This window comes from Anastrepha ludens, chromosome 4, assembly GCF_028408465.1.
Source record: "Anastrepha ludens isolate Willacy chromosome 4, idAnaLude1.1, whole genome shotgun sequence".
NCBI classification, from domain to species: Eukaryota; Metazoa; Arthropoda; class Insecta; order Diptera; family Tephritidae; genus Anastrepha; species Anastrepha ludens.
The window spans coordinates 117,282,334-117,297,054 of NC_071500.1; the positions used below are offsets into that span (position 1 = coordinate 117,282,334).

General features: G+C 33.5%; 2 long non-coding RNA genes across 4 annotated transcripts; both read left to right on the forward strand.

Moving 5' to 3' along the window:
• The first annotated feature begins 2,605 nt into the window (after window positions 1–2,605).
• On the forward strand, window positions 2,606–3,557 carry LOC128862348 (uncharacterized). 3 transcript variants are annotated; one of them, XR_008454473.1, is made up of 4 exons: window positions 2,606–2,733; window positions 2,788–2,855; window positions 2,916–3,264; window positions 3,312–3,557. It is a non-coding gene; the product is annotated as an uncharacterized LOC128862348 (long non-coding RNA). The 3 variants fall into 3 exon arrangements; XR_008454474.1 differs by having other exon boundaries at window positions 2,607–2,733; window positions 2,916–3,196; XR_008454472.1 differs by having other exon boundaries at window positions 2,619–2,733; window positions 2,916–3,557.
• Window positions 3,558–11,505: 7,948 nt separating this feature from the next.
• LOC128860222 (uncharacterized) lies at window positions 11,506–11,906 on the forward strand. The gene is made up of 3 exons (XR_008454228.1): window positions 11,506–11,574; window positions 11,635–11,720; window positions 11,840–11,906. It is a non-coding gene; the product is annotated as an uncharacterized LOC128860222 (long non-coding RNA).
• The last annotated feature ends 2,815 nt before the right edge of the window (window positions 11,907–14,721 follow it).

A 14,721-nucleotide genomic window follows, 5' to 3' on the forward strand; every position in this document is an offset into this window, starting at 1 on the left:
CTCAACACACAACACATTTCTCACCTCGACATTAAACCAATTAAATTTTTACTATTTTCGTATTTTTGAAATAATAAGCGAATACGTAAAATTTATTACATAATTTTTTTTTTCAATTACATTAAAAAAAAAAAGATTTAAAAAAAAAAATTTATAAAAAAAAGTTTGCGCCGGGAATTGAACTCGAGTCGAACATGTGGCGAGGAAAAATAGGTGGTGCGTTTATTTCTTCGACTGCTTATTTTTTTACCATTTTGTTACTTTTGAAATGATAAGCGGATACATAAAATTTATTACAAATTTTTTTACGATTGCATTAAAAAAAAAAACGATTTAAAAACGAAAAAAAAAATTTGCGCCGAGAATTGATGGCGAGTCACGTGGGGAGGATAAATACGCAGAGCGTTTATTTCTGCGCCTGCGTTGTGAACCAAGGTTTTGTGCATGCGCGCGACGCGAATAAATTTTAATAAAGTTCTGAAAGTAATTCATGAAGTTTTTCATTACACACATATGTACATAAATCAACGTATACTTTATATGTAAATAAATGATGGTATATGAAATATACATAAGTACATAATATGTATGTACATGTCAATAGGAGGTATTTGCATTCAGAAAAAAAGAACGGTTTAAGATAAATCAACACTTATTTTATATTGTATGTCAATTTATAGTTTATGTATTCGACAGCATTTACATACATATGTATGTATGTACATTTGTATATGAAAAATAATAATGCACAAGCGCAAGAACATCATATCACATATGCAAGTATGCCCAAATAACCTTGACTTATGTATGTACACATGTCATACCACATCACATTCTTACAAGAAATCAAATACACATGCGCACTAGTGAACGAGTTTCTTCCTAACAAGTGCAAAAACAATTCTGCTCTATGTATGCATATATACCGAGTTTATGTCCTAGCATATATACATACAGACATATATACCTACTTGCCTTCTAAACTTCCTACAAAATAATTGTATTCATATGTTACTTCATCCATGCACGTTCATACATTCAAGCATACATATACATATGCGCGAGCACAGCGCTCCCTTCTTGCTTCCGTGTACTTTTGTCTTTCACCAGTCGATATTCCTAATATTGTACTTACAAAAACACAATACTTTGATAGACGTAAAAGCAACAGCAAGCACAACGCGATGGCCGCTTTGCCACCACACATTCTAAAATGTTCTAGAACACAACAAAAACACATACCTCACATGCGCATGTCGCCCAAAGCTAAAATCTAAGCCTAGCGACTACAAAAACAAAATACATTCGTAGACGCAGTCGCAGCGGCCATGATTCTATCAGCGACGGCGCTGAACAATTTAGATCAAAAACAAAAAGTTCATTCATAAGTTAGAGCTCATATTTCAATTTCATTCATAAAACGAGCCGCCCATATGCCAATTTTCGCGACCATCCGAAAATAGTCAATATTGGAATATTTCGCGTCGAATTGAAATTATTTGCCAATATTTTGTAAGTCTTGAATTTTTGTGATGTCGAGTGGCCGCGGCTCCGTATATATGTATGCACGCTTCTATGTATGTAAATATGTGTTCCAACTGCTCGACAGCCGCAGCTGCTGTGAGTCAAGTGTTCGCAAAAGCTACAGTAATAGGCACAAAAAAACGACAAGTAGTATATGAAAAAGTTCTGGCCAGGACATTTCGATACTAGGGAAAATTTCTAAACCATTATTTTTAGTTCTCGCGTGGTATATAAATATAAAGTTAACATATTCCTTTACGTATGTGGTTCTCCGATTGATAAAAAGTGCACAAAAGCATATGCATATTAGCAGCAAAGAAATAAACTTACTGTAAAATAAGAGCGCGGTTTTTTTGTAGGCTACTGTGCAGACATTCAGCCTTCCCATGAAGCACAAAGTGCCAAACATTTAATATTGAAGAAATCACTGAAGCTTCTGCGAGTTGTGTTGATGTGCAGTATTGTTCATAACAAAAGAGACCGATGTCTCAAAATTTGTAACCAAAATTTTTCAATCAATATGTACTTTTTATTTCAAAGCTGTAACACTTAACACTCGACATTAATATAAGTATTCATATACCAAATAATAAATTACACTTCATAAAAAAGGTCTAAAAAGGTATCTAAGTATATTATAGGGCAGTTTTGTTTTCGCTTCATAATTCATAATTTTGGGCACAATGCTGTGCCTTTGAATGCGCGCGGATTCCTTTTTAGCGAATCGTGTGTGAACAACCGTATATGTATTGTAGATATACCGTATTTTCCTGAAGGGTAAGGAGTAGGCGGCCACAGCGAATGGTTGTTGTTCATGATTCAATTATAGAAGGTTAGGTAAGTAAACAGCTTTCTCGCTCCCTCTTGACATATCGGCTCCCTTATTTGAAAACGTGTTGCTTCTTTACAAAAAAAAGTACCTATTTCACAAAAAAATTTTTGAATTGTAGTAAAAACTAAACTTTTGGTGCAAATTATTTGGTCGGCAACACCGTTTCCACTTTGACGCTTTGCTTTGTTATTATTCGTTGAAAATCTTTTATCTGTTTGTAAACAGATAAGTAAGTATAATAATAAAAGCTAATTATTTTGTAAATTAACGTCGTTTTTCACTATTTAGGTCGATTATGTCTTACATATGGTGATAGTCGATTATTTGGAGTCGGCTTTCTGCTGCAGAAAACCACCGGTTTGTGAATTTTCATACATGTAAGTCCAGATCAGACATTTGTAAAAATTCTTATTAAACTTTTTCATTCATAGGTTTTTATAGCAGCGTTTTTGCAAATATAACAGAGACCACCTTACATACAATACATAAACTACAGTTAGTAAGTTCTTTTAGAATATTTGCTAATAAATTGTAATAAATAAAAAGTTCTTATTTGTAGGACTTCACAGACGGGCAATTGCTGCGGAAGGTGTGTGTTGAAGAGCTAGGTGGCCCAACTATTGTGGTTTTTAGAAACGAAACGCGCGTATTTCTACCATTGTCTCATGTGGTGCTACGGACAATTTCATAGGAGACATAGAGCGTGTTGTGTATGATGGTGCAAATACCTGTTTAACATGTGACGGTCATTATGTGCCTAGTACTGCTACCTCTGAAATCAATTTGACTTCCGAACTGGCTGTCCACGTCGATACCTTACCCCATCTAGAACAATATGCTGTACGTAGATGTATGCGCAACACTTACACGAGCAAGTCCTCGCGCTTTAAGTGTACAATTACAGATAAGTTGTAATGATATATTTGTGAGTTATTTTTAAGTTTTTGGTTTACAGGTTTTTGATTTCTGCCTGAAGTAAGTGCAGCGTTCCAACACCTATACGAGCAAGTGCACCCACATTCCTCATATTTCCTCTCCGATTCATTACTGAGACACGTAGTATTGATATACGTAAATTTACAAACCATCACAATTACTAAAAGTGGATTATATTACCAATATCTAAAATTTTTCGATGTATTAGTTTTAGTCTATATTAATACATTTTCCTATTAATATTAGGGACGGAAAGTATATTAAGGTAGACAAATTTTAAACTATAAACTAGTAAATTTGTAATTTTTATTGCAAACTATTTTAACTCTTCTAATTTTAATTTTTTTCTTATATTTAGAAATGATCGACTGAACTTCTGCTTTCGCAATGTCTTTACGGTAACATACTACATGTATCTATATTACATGTATTGTTATGCACGAAATAAGAAAAAAAATTAAACTTTCTGTTTCATCTCATTCCTGTCGATTAAGTATATTTTGACCTTTGGTGTATTAACCCTTTCGGTCCGAACGGGACTTATATGTCCCGGCACATATTTGAAGATAACTAGCCTGGAATTAAGCGAATTTAATGGACTTTATTTATCCCATTTCGTAGTAAATGCCATTCTTAACGGTATTTCCTTCCGTTATTTGAAGTTAAATGGTAAACACGTGTTCATTAGTCAAAAAACAAACGCAAAAGTGGACGCGAATTTTGCAAGTGGTAGGTTTTTTTTGCGATTTTTCGTGGTTTCTTCAAAGTTTACTGAAAATATATTTTTTTATTGTGCTAGTGCTCTATTATTATATTGAGGTAAGTAAGTAAAAGTTTTTGTGTTATATAACAAATTACTGGCATTTTTATCCTGGTGGGACGTATGTGTTCCATCAGTATTCTTGTTTGCTCCTTACCATAAGTAAAAACCAATTTTTTTATACTGTATTACTTGCTCATTGTTTTCTTCACTTTCACTTTACTGAAACTAAATATACGTTGAATTCATAATAAAACAAACTTTTATATAAAGCGATATTGGATCATAAAATACTAAACGGGACAAATGCGTCCATAAAAATACTGAGGGGGCATATATGCCCCAGCCCCTCCCACCGCCCCATTTTAACCGTTAGCGGCTTTCCGTACCGAAAGGGTTAAAAGACTTGTACTATTGTAGTAAATTAAACACATTAAATTCCTTTATTATGACTATTTTTTGTTCTCCTCCACAAAATATACTCAAATCTATTGCAAGATTATATCGTCCCCTTAGTATTAAAATAGCCTATAAATTTTTTGATGTTTTGAGAAAATGAATTTCAAACTTTTTGTCGAAAGTAGCTCTCACTCAAATCTCGTTATGTCTGTAAATATTTATTATTTTTTGACTGACGTTTTGACCCACTTTGTGGAACTAGAATTTGACAAAATTTTGACCACATATAAAATCGACGATGGAGAATCCAAAAATTCAATAAAAAAATAATAGCCTATGAGCACATAGGCTATTGTTATACTAAGGGGACGATATATATATATATATATATAATTGGCGCGGGAGGGGTGTTTGGCCGAGCTCTTCCTCCTATTTGTGGTGTGCGTCCTGATGTTATTCCACAAATGAAGGGACCTACAGTTTCAAGCCGACTCCGAACGGCAGAAAAAAACACATACATAAGTAACATCACATAGTTCTGCGTGTTCTTGTGTTAGATAAACATCGAAAATATTCTAAATAAATATTACATTTGTTTAAAGAAAAAACTATAATTTTTCTGTCGTTTCGTTTTAATGTAGATTAAATAACCAATATACTTGTTTTTCCCTTAGTACAGGACTAATTAGTTACTTTACGTACTTTTTTACTACCTCTAGGCAAAAAGGGGAAAACATTTTTCCCTTTTTCCCATCCTTCGTAAATGCAACCCTAAAATAAGGGAGTGTCAAAGCGCCCTTGTCACTACTTACCTAACCTTCTATAATTGAATCATGGTTGTTGTTCTTTACATGCCCTGTGTCAAGTGTGCGCAGAAGCTTGTGTTCTGGGTTTTTTAGAATGGTGGTAGTTTGTACATATATTTATACACATATGTGAGTATGCGCGTTAGGCTTCCTGGATGGATATTAGAATATTTTCTCATCAATATGTGTATGTAAGTAGTTCAGATTTGACTGAAGAGATTAAATATAGGAATGCATATTCATATGATTGCCTTTATGGCTGTTTTACATATAAATTAATTCAAAAGAAGTATGAATAATGTTATATAGAAAATAAATTTCTAAATAACTGGTATTAGAAAAACCTGAATACACTATTTTAAATCAATTTCAATTAAACCAAATATAAAAAATGAAATAAAAATATCGAACAAAAAACTGTGCACAGGATTTGAACCTGAGTCAAATATGAGACGATGTACTGCATACACGACACGTCTTTCACGATTGCGCTAATTTACAATTATTAATAATCCTTCCTAAATCACTCATTTATTCGATTCGCAGTTTTATATGCACATATTCTGCGTTAGTTGAAAGTTTGTATGCGTAATTATATGAATATGCATGTGTGTATGCGCGTTTGGCTTTCTGGACGGATATTAGAATGATATTTTCTCATCAATATAATTTGGATTTGATGAAATAGATTATAGATATATGTACATATTTTCTGTTTTGATTGATTTACATTCTCTGGTGAAAGTGCCGATAGCTACTGTTGTTAAAAAATGTAAAACTGTTTAACCAACATGTACAGATGTAATCAATTTTTTGTTATTTTTACAAATAAGTCTGAAAAATACACTTAGGAGAACATACAAATGTCTCACCTACCGTCGATTAGTTGCAACGAGTTTTGCCTAACGTACCAACAGATGGCGCTACATATCATTCGAAAGTGTAAATCCAGCTGTCGGCACGAAGCTCAAATTGATCGAAAAAGTTTTTTCCAACAGCAGTCGCTTTGCGGCAAGCAATGGCAAATCTCCAAGTGCAAACTCTCCCCAAAAAACCATTTGCCGTTCGACCATATAGTAGACCTGTTTTTAGGCCTTTATTATGAAGTGTAACATTACTATTTGGTATATGAATACTTCATAAACAATTGAAAGCATTTCATAATTTCTTTGGTAGAAAGTGACAGAGAAAGTTCCCAGACTTAGGCAAAATGTTGTAACACATCCTCGCATAAAAAACTTCCAAAAATGATTGAATTGTACAATTCTACTAAAAGCTAAGTCGACGTTATCTAACTAGTTAGTAATCCGCTTTTGCTCCGTTAGTTTATTTTTTTCATTGCTCGATATTGTATAAATGGTCTGTTCATGAAGCAAATACAGTAGGTTCTGTTTTATGCGACTTTTTTTTATGCGATTTTGAAATAGTGCGGTTTTTTTTTAATTACAAAATGCATGTCGACCTATCGAGAATTGTACATATAAACAAGATTCTAAACCAGCTAAGCAAAAACTCATCACAGATTACATCAGAAATGCTAACCCTACAAGTATGGAACCGCCTGCATAACTATCTAGATCAGACGTGTACATTTCCTCAAGTGACGAAAGTGATTTTACGCCAAATCCTAAACGAACTCGCAACATGTGGGTATTGTCTGATTCTATTTCTGACTTAAATTTATTTTTCGATTCTACCGCTTCTTAAATAAAGATATAATTTTCAAAAATACAATATTTTGTTTGTGCGATTTTATTTAATTATTTCAGATTCAAGCGGGCTATGGAACGTATCTATAGTAATAATATGGGACTAGTGCCCTTTTTTATGCGATTTTATTACATTATTTCAGATTTATGCGGTTTTAGCACTTTGAAACGTATCCATAGTTTTACTATAGAACTAGTAGCTTTTTTTATGCTGTTTCTTGCGGAACGTATCTACCGCATAAAAATAGAACCTACTGTAGTTTGTAACAATTGTTACAAATTATCACGTTTTGTTGTCATGTACCCAAAAAACTTGCAAGGTATTGGAAAGTGAGAGAGCAAAATTGCATTTCATTTTGAGGGAAAGTGGCAAGTTTTTACTGGATAAATTTTTACTTGTAAGAATTTGCAAGTAAGAAAAAAAGCTCATCGCAAAGTAAACAAATACTTTGCACACTGCCGTCGGCTATTCGTCAATTTGATTTCCTACAGAAGCCAAAAACTGTGCAGAGCCAATATACTAAAGAGAGAAATCACTGTAAACAGCTATGTTAAATGTTTCACCACACCCCGGCGGTGGTTAGACTTCATTTTTGACAATTCACACTTTTCGTAGCTCGTGAGACTTCTCTATACATTAACGTTCTCTGGTAAACATACATATGAATAATTAAATAAGCCAATGATGCTGAGGCATGCACTTCTGAACCACAGCCCCCGTCTCCGTTGCTGCAGCTTCCGAAATTTGGCATTTTGTAAGGGCTTGCTGTGTTTTCCACAATATTTGAAAATAAGGGGGCGTCCATAAATTACGTGAGGTGTTTTTTTCAATTTTCTGACCCTCCCTCCCCCCCTGGTGAGATGTCGTGAGATTTTATTCAACCCCCTCCCCCATCCCCCAATCTCACGTGAGATTTTTCAAAATGTGGGTTTCTTATGTAAACGCGTTGGATTGTTATTGTAAAAAGAAAGAAAATTTGCTTCGTGCTTTTATTTACGACTAGTTAAGACTAGTAATCAATATTGCTGAGAGTTATAAGTGTAATAAAAATTTAACAATAGAAGACTTAAATCGTAACTACTGCGATTAAAAAAAGAATATCTACTCTAATTCAGTCCATGGAGAATCATGCGCGGTTTCAAGAGAGACTATTGGGACCAACATGCCCATATGATTTTCAGTAAAATCATGTGCTCCTTCAACTTCGTTCTAATCTAGCCACTCTAAGCCGTTGACGCTTGCGCACAGTAACTCATTAGCTCGTCTTGTGACAATCCGTGAGGGTCGCACTTTGCGGAACATACGCGCTTGCTTAGCTAGTGCAATGTGAGCTGCTCTCCTGTGCTCTGCAGCTCTTATGATAGATGCGAAGTAAATACCGCATGTACTGCAGCATATTTTCTCTAAATCATCACGTATACTTGGACAATAGAGATCAATAGGCGTGCTGATGAAGGCATTCAGCGGTTGAATCGGTACGCGTATTAGAAATGGAGCAAATGATTTTCCGTCATGTTCTTTAAAGTCCGGAATTGTCAAACGTCAACCTGAGTGATGGGGCGTTCGGCTCATAGTGGCGCGAAAACAACCGACGGGCTACACTGTACCGCAAATTCAGATTAAATTGAGCTATTTGGTATAAAACAAATATGGTGGTTTGACAGTAGTAATGTATAACGTCGAAGTATGAATGAAATTATTTTCTTTCGAACGAATTAATGAATGATCTTAATCATACTACGATTATGCTTGAGATTAAATCTTAAGCATGTACAATTTTTTTGTTTCAATCAGAAAAAAATTGCGTGATATTTGCCGAGACCCCCCTATCTCCAACGTAAGATTAGATGAGATTTGACTCGACCCCCTCCCCCCCTTAAACATCTCACGTAATTTATGGACGTCCCCTAAGACGATTTGGAGTTTATGTCCGGGATGCTTGCAGACACATCTGATGAGCATACAATCCATGGCGAAGCTTCGAGAGTAAATGAATTGATGGATCCTATATATATATATATATAATTGGCGCGTACACCCTTTTTTGGGTGTTTGACCGAGCTTCTCCTCCTATTTGTGGTGTGCGTCTTGATATTGTTCCACAAATGGAGGGACCTACAGTTTCAAGCCGACTCCGAACGGCAGATATTTTTAAGAGGAGCTTTTTCATAGCAGAAAGACACTCGGAGGTTTGCCATTGCCTGCCGAGGGGCGACCGCTATTAGAAAAATGTTTTTCTTAATTTTGGTGTTTCACCGAGATTCGAACCTACGTTCTCTCTGTGAATTCCGAATGGTAGTCACGCACCAACCCACTCGGCTACGGCGGCCGAATATGCCATGAAATACAAACACATCGTTTTTATATATGATAAACTCAAAAATTACGAAAAACCATTTAAGACGAAACATTTATTTAAAAAAAATCACCTTATATCGTGAGTACATACTTATATGACTAAAAACTTTTTGAATACAATTAGAAAAACAATATGTATTCCAAAAGGAAATTAAAAAAACAACACTACTACACATAATAACAAAAATAAATAATGAAATTCAACATTCTCTTAATTAAAATTATAAGGAAATATAGTAATTAATTCTCAGTCACTCATTTTCATATCACTTCAAATACATACTTATGTATGTACATATATTAACTTTTTGAGGAAATCGACCAGCGACTTCAAAAGATCGGCTTTCTCCTTTTCTATCTGGGTTTCCCGGCATTTTAAACAATTGACCATTAGACTTTTTTTCTCATCCATACACTGCTCCAGGGCCGTTTTTCTTTTTTTTTCGATTTGTTGATGTAGACGAAATGTTTTCTTTTAAATATCCGCAAATAAAATAAATATATTTACGAGTTAAGCAAATATGCATATAGGAGTAAGTATAAAATAAAATTAAAAGCTACCTGGTGTTAATGCTATGTTATATTCTAAATCACTGATCTCATTCATAGGTTCGCTGTCTAAGACAGCTTTTGGGTAACTTTATCTTCTTTCTTTAAATATTTCGTCGAGTTCACTGTTTATTAGTTGAAAATGATTGAAAACTTACTTTAGAGATGAGGAACTTTGTTGGCACATGCAATCGCACAGTTTTGGTTTCTGGACTTTCACAGCTACCACCTATTGGGACAAAGTCCTGATCGCTGCTGCCACTAGTCACAGGCAAAACCTCTTGTGAAGTTTAATTTCTTTTGGTGGTGTGTTCATAAAAAACTGCCGTCTTGTATGAAGTTTCACCAGCCATTTGTTTTATGCCTTGCTTTCGGAAATTTGCGTCTGCGAATACTTACTTATATTGTATGCTTACATGGCCATATGTAAAATGTATTTCCAGTTTCTTACCTGATTCACACTTACGAAATGCTCCTGGGGAACAAGTTATTTTGTATTTTATTTTCTAGGTAGCTCAATTGAAAAAAATTTCCTTTTTTTGTTTTTCGCGCTAAAACTTTAATCAGCTGTTTGTAAAACTAACAAATTGTTACTGGTTTTGCGTTTTTTATCTCTGAGAGCGAATTCTCGGAAATTAAATTACTGGCAAGTTACTGCATAATTTTTATATGCAAATAAAAAATATATATTTTCCATATGCAAAGTGTCAAATATTAGGTTTCTATTTGACACTTTGCATATGGAGCAGAGTGGCGGTTTCTCGTTCGGGAGTGGTGGTTCCTCATTCAGCTTTTACACAATGCTCTCACGAACAAGAAAATATCCCAGGATCAGAACGAAAAAGCGTAGATGTGAATGCTGTCCTCGGAATTTAGACAGAAAATATTCAAAAAAAAGTGCCCATTGCAAAATAACTATATGTCCAAGCAATACCAAACAATTAGCATGGAATGCGTAGGGTAAAAATGTTCAATTTTGCCCAGGGAATTTTTATATTTGCTTTGCTTTATCCAATGTTTTTGTTTTTAGTACCTCTTTGAGTTCTGAAAACTCGAAAGTTATAGAAATAAAATACATACATACCTCCATATAAATTCGTTACCTCTGAACTTTTTTTATATAATTTACTAAAACAATCAATACTTTCACATAAAATATGGGCTGTTTTGTTTTTAAGTAACTAAATGTGTTTTTGTTTCAATATATGTATGTAAATAAACTTTTTGTTAAAAAAAGTTAATAATAAAATCTAAAATATTTTAAATGTAATTAATGTAAGTTTGGGGTCAATGAGTGTCTATTAAGAGTCGCGATCGTCGAGTTCGCACTAATGCTATTTTTTCGACCTCCTACTATTTAGATAAGTACCTACACTCAGAAAAAATTCCCTCCCTAAAATAAAGAAAACCATTATTTATTTTGAACACTTCCAAATTCATTAAATTTTATCGCTTTTGAGTATTTTTTCATTTAAATGACTATAAATGTGTTTGAAACATAAACCCGTAGTCCTCATTTTGATGTTACATTCTTCTTTGTTATTTTTTACTTTACTTACAATTATCTTATCGAATGCTCATTGCTTTTACAAACATACGTAGTTGATTGTTTTTTTTCTTCGTGATTATATATTTTGTCGTGCAATGGATAGAAATTTTAATTGAGTTGGAAGGCGAACCGTTTTTGAACGTGTTTATTGGTAAGTTTATGGATATTTTGTTTTGCTCATTTTAGTTATTGCTAATCATTTCAATTATAGAAAGCGGTCTAACTAAGGAATCATTGAAGCTCCTAAAGCCAAGCCATTTGGATACATTGATCGACACATCGCAGTTTGGACCAAGGGTAATTTTTGAGCATAATCTGCTCAATTGGCAAGCGCAACACGTATTTTGTTATTTTGTGCATATACACACATACAGATATGCATGCAAAAATTCATAATCTTCGTTTTACTTCACTAGGGAATAAAAACACAAGCCATTCACACTGAGGCATGCGCTTTATTGGCAAATGAATATCGTGGCGAGGTAAACGTTTTTTTTATTACTTTTACTTTAGTTATTTATTTATTTTAAATATACATTTCTGTACTTCATATAAGGAATCTTTTGAAGCAATACTCAGTAAATCGGCGGGTGGATTACAAATCCTGAAATACTATGCGCAAAAAAAGTGTCTCACTCCAAAGTATAGGAAACTTCTAGCTGCAACAGTTGCAAATTATTTTATTTCTGCTGAAGTACATCCAAACCCTAAAACATTTGAAGCTTTCGCCAATAAAATTGTGGATTTATTTACGAGTGAATCTAAAGTCTGATCACAACCTAAAATTTTTATTAAAAAAAAGTTTTCTAACCTCGATTTCATTTACACAGGATATATATTACATTCATAAGAAAGGAAAAAAGCCAGGTGGATCTCTGTATGCTAAGTACCACAGTGTATTATTGAAACTTAGACGGGATGGTCTTATTTCCAAAACAGATGTAGAACCAACAACAAAAGGAACGGAGATTAATTCTTGCGTAACAGGTATATGTACATAGGTACATATATCGTCGTTGCGAAAGCAATACCGCGTATATCCAATATACAAAACTACATAAGTGGTGAAGGAAGAGAAAACTGATTTTTTACAAAAGTATAGCTAAATTTTTTCACTGAACTTATAATTTATTAATATTATGACAGAGATCAATATACAAATAGTAATTCTGCAAAAGAGTGTACGTGAAACTTCAGTTTCTTTGGTCAATTCGTTTTGGTTTTATGCAGTTTTGCAATCGCAACGACGATATGGCTTTCTTAACTCATGAGTATATTTTGGTTTAATTTAAATTTTAAATGAGAGATTATTAAATATTATAATCTGCATTTAATGTAACCTTCATTTAATATAAAAATTACATTTAGATTGCATTCAAGAAAAATCATGGTTAAAGTACAATATAACGTTGAACCATTCGATGAAGTTCAACTAAAATGGGAAGCGACTTTTGCTGTGCGACGACAAATGCTACAAAAAGATGCCAATTTAAATACAATTTTAGAAGAATGGCCTCAGTATAAGCAGAGTTTTGGACATTTAATGGTATAATTCGTGAGTTTTATTTACATAAAAAATAATTTATTGTTCTTCATTCCTATCTTAGATAGAACTGGATTTTAAGCAGCTGTACGCCGAAAAGCAAAATTTGTTATTTGATAAATGGGAGAGCTTCTGCCAAGCGATTCCACCTTTGCTAGAAATTTACACTAAAGATTCAAACAGCTTAACTACTTGGAGGCAGTTTAAAGAAGGAAGCATCAATGCTGGTATTTAATATGTCTTAAGCCCTCATTTTTTTTAACAATCTAATTTCAGATGCAAAAGACTTAGTCATTTTTTATCTCCTACACTCTGTCTTAATTCCAACTGGCCGAACATATAGAACATGCAAACAGAAAAAAAAAAACACTTCATCAAGTACACTATTGCAGATTCAAGAAATAGTTTCTTACTGTGGGCACCGACAAGTAGTGAACTTCAGTCAAAATTGAAATTAATGGTAGATGCAAATTATATGGATAAAAGTACGATTCAGCCAATTATATGGATTGGATATTGGATTGGATTATTTTTATTGCAAGGAATATTATGTGTATTTCGCCGATATATTTTATAAGTTCGATAACCTAATCAAGTGTATTGATGTGTGTTTTAAAACATTCCATGTACTTAACCTTGAGTATCATATATAGATTCCTATAGATTCCAATCCGATGCATGGTCAAAATACATATATAATATATATGACACAAATCCATGGGAATAGTTAAGTTAAAAATATAAATAATTAAGTACCACTTATAAAATAACATAATATAAAATTATTCTATGGCTTACAACGACCTTTTTCAATTTTTTACTACATTTTCAGAAAGGGGATAAACTTATGCCCTTTTTCCCTTGCTTCCAAATTGCATCAATGGATTAAGTATTGTAGCATCCGAAATCAGTTGTCAAACTTTACTTAACCTTGTATAATTTCCCTAATTCCAGCAAATTTTACTCTGAAATGAGTAATATTTTTATTTTCTTTTAGCAAAATATTATCTATTTCAAACATAAAATTTATTACAAATATAAAAACAAATTCTTTAAATCGGGAAAGTTTTTCTCGAAAGCATGTAAACATTTTTTCTTCATTTTGAGAAAATATCAGATACTGAAAAGAGGATGCCTTTTCATAGGCGCCAATCATTCCCATATTTCCTCATTTCAATAGTCGTTTTAACTTGAACCGAAGAAGCTTTTTTTTGAGTGTACATACATATATTTGCTTTAAATGAAATACATAAGTTTGACGCGCTACATACCGTCTGTCTTTGAAAAACACCCACAAGCGACAATAGCATTAGTGGCATGCTACATTATGTGATGATACATCATCCGCCACGACTAGACACATTTGTCACGCAATACGTCTCCATCTTATATTTTATTGTCATGTAAAATGTGGTAATAATGGCCAATTGAAATTATCATAATTCGCTTCATTTTATTATTTGGACCAGTCCTCGCCTTTTTTATTATCTATTAACATATCTAAGATTACATTTTGTTGTTGCTCTATAGTTGGTCATTGTAGTGACATTTGTGTATTTATATGTGTGCATGTGCAAATATGTTGATGGGGGTGTATACCAGCTTTCTCGCCGAACAGCTATGTAAGGGTGGCACGAATTGGCATCCATTTCAAGTAATAGTTACGCTCCCTCTCTGATTGCCAATCGACTATCGTTGTTGTATGTGTTTTTATGACAAATTCATTGTTTATTTTGATGAAGACATTACGGCGGC